The sequence below is a fragment of the Manis javanica genome, chromosome 3 (genome assembly GCF_040802235.1).
Source record: "Manis javanica isolate MJ-LG chromosome 3, MJ_LKY, whole genome shotgun sequence".
NCBI classification, from domain to species: Eukaryota; Metazoa; Chordata; class Mammalia; order Pholidota; family Manidae; genus Manis; species Manis javanica.
Genome location: NC_133158.1, coordinates 135,401,963 through 135,408,276, shown reverse-complemented (window position 1 = coordinate 135,408,276; position 6,314 = coordinate 135,401,963).

The window sequence follows — 6,314 nt, the reverse complement described above, 5'->3', positions numbered from 1 at the left end:
ATAAAACTGTGACACAGAGGAGTTTGCTCTCGGTGACCCCAGCCACTTCTCTTCACACACTGTTGCCTTTTCTCTTGGCATTTTCACTTTCTCTACTCCAGCCCTGCACCACCACCCCATTAAACACACATTGGCAGGAAAGAATTCGTTCATTCCATAAACATAGTCTGCTCTGGGCCAAATACCATACTAGATGCAAGAGATTCAATGACAAACAAGACAAAGGGCTGAACAAAGACAAATGCTGAGCCTCTTGTATTTGCTGGAACCTTAACCTGGTGAAAAAATGGCGCAGCATGCCAATAGTCATGTTACCCTGGGATGAGGGCCGCCAGGCAGGAGACCCCAGGAGTCAGGAACCCACAGCTGCACTAAGCCTGCCTTGGTGAACAGGCTTCAAACAGTGAGTGACACTGCCTAGGTTTTGGGGAACTGGGAGTTAGCTAAAAGGAAAAGAGATGGAAAAGTGTCCCGGGCAGGAAAAACCAGGCTCAAAAGCTTCCAGACAGGAAGGCCCCAAAGCATCTAGTGTGGCTCCAGGGGTGAATTCTGGTTTGCCTGCAGCGTGGGATGTGGGGGTGAAGGTTGCAGTGGGTCTGGTGTGATTTCAGGCTAAAGATTCATAGGGGTCACTTTATCATTGTTCCTGGGATTTGCTTACATTTTAAAGGGGGGCTAAAGACTTAAACTAAAGGGGAAACATTTTGTACAGGGGTTCCTAAAAATGCTCTTGTAGAGCCCATTTCCATGCCTAGGGAATGGGCTGTTCCATGCATTGGGATTACTATTTTAGAAGTCACAGTTGGTCATCCTTTCCTTTTAAATCAGAGCAGGGTCCAGCGCAGGTTTACCCAGGAACAGCATGGAAGCAGATAGTTGCCCCAGACTGCAGCCCACAGCTGACCAAGCCTCAGCGGGTTAGGTGGGAAAGAAAGGAAGACCATGAGATCAGGAATCAGAAACAACTAGCACCCCCGCCATCCTGGTTTCACCATCTCTCCATTGGCTTCTGGCTGTTCCTCTGGCCCCCATCCGAAGCTTCCTCTGTGCTCATTTTCATTCACTTTAACATTTTGGAGATTTATACAGAACCATTCTCTGGAGAGCCATCCAGTAAATGGTTTAACTTTTTTCTCCCCCTCAAAGTGCTGAGTCCAACTCCCACGTTTTAAGAAAACACTGCTGGATGGTTCTCCAGGATGTAGTAATTTACCCAAGTGAAACCCCACCCAGCCTGTGAGGCCCCGCTGGGTTCTCCGTAAGCAGGAGTCCTCTGCAAGCAGGATGGGAAGGGCCTGGCCCGGATGGCAAGAAGCACCACAGCATTCAAGGAAACAAGAGGAAACAATAAAAGGGCGGGGGGCAGGGAAGGCAGAGAGCAGAGAAAGGGCACAACTGAGAGGCGGACAGGGAATCGGACAAGGAGCAGCATGAGCAAGGAAGATTCGAGTGCCAAGGGAGGCACCCGCCGCTTAGCAGCTGGCGGTTTAAGGAGTAGGTTAGCATGCTCACCCTTAGAAAAAAATACTTCTTTCAAAATGTGTTTGGGAAATTCGTCTCTATATACAAACTTTAACAAGTACTCAGGCTTCCTATATGAATTCCGTCTTAGAGAAATCTTCCATTTCCCCCTTGACTCTGCGCTGGGTTTTATGCTGTGAAGGTAAACCCTGTGAACAGAATTTTCAGAGATTTTTCCGATCACAACAAAACAACCAGACAACAGCAGCTAAAAACTGTCTCTTCTCCCAGCATCATGCATTTAACTTAAGTGCCCTTTGGGAGAACTAAAGGCTGGCATTTCAGTTCAACTTAACAACATTAACCCAACAGTTACTTTCTATATTTACTACATTGTCAGTAGGAAGTTTATTCACACCCCCATGAAACCCCATGGATAATACTTTTAGACAAGTTTTCTCTTACACTTAAGCTGTTTTTATTTATTTTTTAAAAATGAGAAATACTTTTCTTTCCCTTGGGTTTGGGCTTAACATATATTTGAAATTTTGGAGGAATTTTCAAAGGCCTTAAAATTTTTGACTCAGTGTTTCAGAGTGAGTCACATTTTCAATGTCGCTTGTTAAAGGGAGATAGATTTTTTTTCTCCACAAAACTTATTTCATTAAAAAGGTAGGAAGTCCAGAAACCTGCTACAACATGGATGAACCTGGAGGACATTATACTAAGTGAAACAGCCAGTCACAAAACAACAAATACTGCGTGATTCCACTTATATGAGGTACCTAAAGTAGCAAACTCATAGAAACAGCAAGTAGAAAGGTGGTTGCCAGGGGCCTAGGAGGAGGGGAGAATGAGGAGATGTCATTTAATGAATAGAGTTTCAGTTTTACAAGATGAAAAAGTTCTGGAGATCTGTTGCACAATAATATGAATATATTTAACACTATTGAACTATAAACTTATAAATAGGAATTTTATGTAATGTGCTTTTTTAAACACAATTAAAAATTTTTAAAAATATGAATATTAAAAAATGTGATTCAGTGGACTAGGACTCTGAATGTAAAGAAGTTTTAGGAATACCCTAATCAATTTCTGTTTTTATCTTCCTTCTTATGTATGTACAAGTATGATATGATTTTTAAAAATCCATGCCTAAATATGTGTAAATAGGTTTTAATAAATATAAAGTGAAAATGCTAGGTAATTTTTTAAAAACTTATTTCAGTTACTCAGTTCTAAAGCATTCTGGTGGCATGCACTGTCTTGAGTTGTATGTCTGATGGGCTTAGTTTAGCCCTATTCAGAACTCTTACCTAGAAAACACATTACTGTAGATACATTTCTAATATTTTAGTTAATGCTACTATTCTCAGTTAATTTAAGCAGAAAAAGAATTTATCAAAAGGCTGACAGAATTTCTATTAAAAGATGACAGAGGTAAACATGAGTTTACCTCCACTCCTTTTGAACTCCATTTAAATAACAATTAAGAGTTTAAAAAAACCTTCTTTATAAATCTGCAAGAATAAAGACAACTGGATAGATACCAACAAATTTTTGGAATCTAGAGAGCATGAGGATGATTTTAAATGACTTTACAATTAAATGCTGCAGGGTTGGGGGAACAAATTTTTCAAATTTCAGAATCCTGAAAGTCTCAGTAAGTGAATCAGATAATTCTGAAAAAAGAGGTGGGTATGGCTGAGGCTGAAAATGAGATGTCTGGTTAAAATTTTGTAAGATGCTAAACCATTAAATTCCATTTCTTACTCCAGGCAGACAGGAGACTGCTTCTTCCTAACCTGGCAAAAGATAGAAAGTTTATTCTCAGGAGAGGTTGGAATATACAAGACCTGGACTCAGAGACACTGGTCATGTTTTGAGTGCCTCATTGGATAGGGAGGTTAAGTAAAGTCTATATATTGAGCCATGAGACTCCTCTCTAATCCCTCTTTGGTTCCTCTAAGAACACACCAGCAAACCAAGCTTAATCAGTGTCTTACCCAACCCGACAGAGTTGTATGGGAGGAAAACCAACTAGGAAAAATGACCAGCTCAAGAGAAAAGACCTACATGTATTGACTGTTGAGAGTCCCTCAACTGAATGAATCTGTTTCTACCTAAGCAATGACAGAGAAGCCTATTGATTGACAAGCCCTACATAAATACACAGGGCTCCCAATATAATGCCTAATTCTATGTACACTTGTTGGGCCAAAGATCTCAAGGTAATTGAGAAAGGACTGACATGAAAATGAGATGCAGAAATAATAAGAAAAAGGTAACTCAGAGAAAATAAGGACAATAGAGGGAGAAGAAAATAATTTTTTAAATTACTATTTTACTTAGAGAATTAAGAGAATATGTATAGTCTGTAAACCAAGAACCAGAAGATGTAAGAAGGGAAACATCCAGAGAACAAAAAAATTCAAAAATGTGATAGTTTCTGAGCAAAATTAAAGTGGCAGAGGCATAGATTTGAATCTACCTAGTCCTCCAACAATAACCACCACAACAAATACACAATAGTTATCTATGATAAAAGTAATAAGGTGTCCTGTTAGCTCCAATATACAAGGGGTGAGCTGATTAACCTACAGCAACAAGATGGACATGGTATCAACAAGTGGGCAGGAAGAAATAGGAAACAGGCAAAGGGTCTTCTTTGGCCCTGAAAGCCACCAAATTCACAGTCAAATTGTCAAATGTACTTATCCCCAAATATAAATGTCCTCATTCAGCACAGCAATCTGAGCTATTTGGGGAACAGTGCCAGAACTGGAAAGAGGTTCTAAGGGTGAAGGCAAAGGAAAGTGTGGGACAGTGTGGGCCCCGTTAAATCTCAGAACTACTCTACTGATTCTCCTTTCCAGGACAAAGTCCCTTACAGAGATGAATCTAAATTGAGCACAGAGATTCTATGTGCAAAGGCAAGAGAAGATCCAATAGAGTGGGGGAAGAGGTGGTAAAGCTGGTTTCAAAAAGCACAAGGCAATACTGTTTAACTTTGTATAATAATAATAATAGAGAAACCATGGAACTAGGAAAGCAGTCCCACCCTCCTCTCCTAATGAACACCATGTGGAACCCTTTATAGGGTTGCTTGATGTATCCTCACAAAATGGCAGCTGACTTGCCAGAGCACACGAGTCATGGGCAAAAGCAAGGAGAAAGCTGTGTTGCCTATATTGACCTAGTCACACACCACCCATCCCACCATATTTTATTAGTTAGAAGTGAGTCACTAAGTCTAGTCCACAGTCAAGGAAGAAAAGTTAGGTTCCATTCTTTGAATGAGAGGTAAAAATGAATTTGTGAACATTTAAAAACTGCCCTACAATATAAAAAGGATTACAGAGAAAATGACAAATACAAATAGAAGATAGGTAAAGACAAACCGACATTTGTATAAGGGGATTCCCTGAAGAAGAAACCCAAAGCAAACACTAAAACTGCTGGTTCATGAACCTGTTTCTGAAATAAAATAAGATTTAAACCTATAAGTATATGGCACACTACATACATAGGAAAATCTATCTGGAATGAATAACACCAAGACATATTTGAATAAAACTAATGAACTTCAAAAAGAAAGAAAAGAAAGGGAAAAAACCCCAAGTCATTTATAAGGGGAAGTAATCAGACTTTGCAAGAACAGCTTATTATTTTTTTTCCTGATGGTGGAATAACATATTTAACATACTTGAGGAAAAAAAATGAGTCCAAGATTCTGTAGTTAGCCAAACGGAACTCTGCAGGCATACTGTTATGAACATTTAAGAACTCAAGAAATAGTATTTCCATGAATCTTAATCTAAAAAATGATCTTCAGACAATAAAAGTAATTGAAGAGACATAAGCATTTGGACTGGCTGATGTTGACCACTGACTATGTATTTACCTGTAGAACTAAGAATAATTGGCACAGTAAGGGAGAACAAGTATTTAATAATTTTGTGCTGTGACATTATAGACATTAAATTATGAAACAATTAAAAAGAAATAGCAACTATAGTATACCAGAGTATAATTTCTATATTATTAAACAACTAAAAATAAATAGCTACAATAGAAACTATCAGCAATAGCCTATTTTCTCCAGAAAGAAGAAATAAAATCAAATAAATTGTCAGATTAAAAATTATGTAAGAAAATTTCCCACAACTGGAAGTTATGAGTTTCTACATTAAAATACTTCCTGAGTAGCCATTAAAAGAATGAAGAAGAAAAAAGACCTATATCAAAGCACTTCTTCACAAAATTTCAAAACAATGAGGACAAACAGAAGATCCTAAAAGCTCCTATAAAGGAAAACTGTAGATACATAAAAAGGATCAGGATCGAGGAGCCAAGATGGTGGGGTAAGTAGGGCAGCAGAAATCTCCTCCCAAAATCATTTATATTTTTGAAAATACAACAAATACAACTATGCCTAACAGAGAGACCAGAAGATACAGTACAACATCCAGGCTACATCTACATCTGTGAGAACTCAGCATCTCATGAAAGGGGTAAGATACAAGCCACGAAATGGCCGGACATGAGTGCTCCCCCCACCCCAGCTCCCCTGTGGGAGGAAAGGAGTTGGAGCAGGGAGGGAGTGGAAGCACAGGACTGCTAAATAACAAGCCCTAGTAATCTGCGCCTAGAGCGCAGACACACATTGCACGGTGTGCTGGATATTAGGCAAACGGAAAAGTAAAATCTGTGAGCTGGTCCCCGCAGTCTGCTCCCCTGGGACAAAAGAAAAGAGAGTGCTTTTTGAAAGTCTTAAAGGGACATGGTCTTTGCAACTGGATGGAATCGTCCCAGCACACTCAACCCAGCAGGCTGGGAATTCTGAGGAA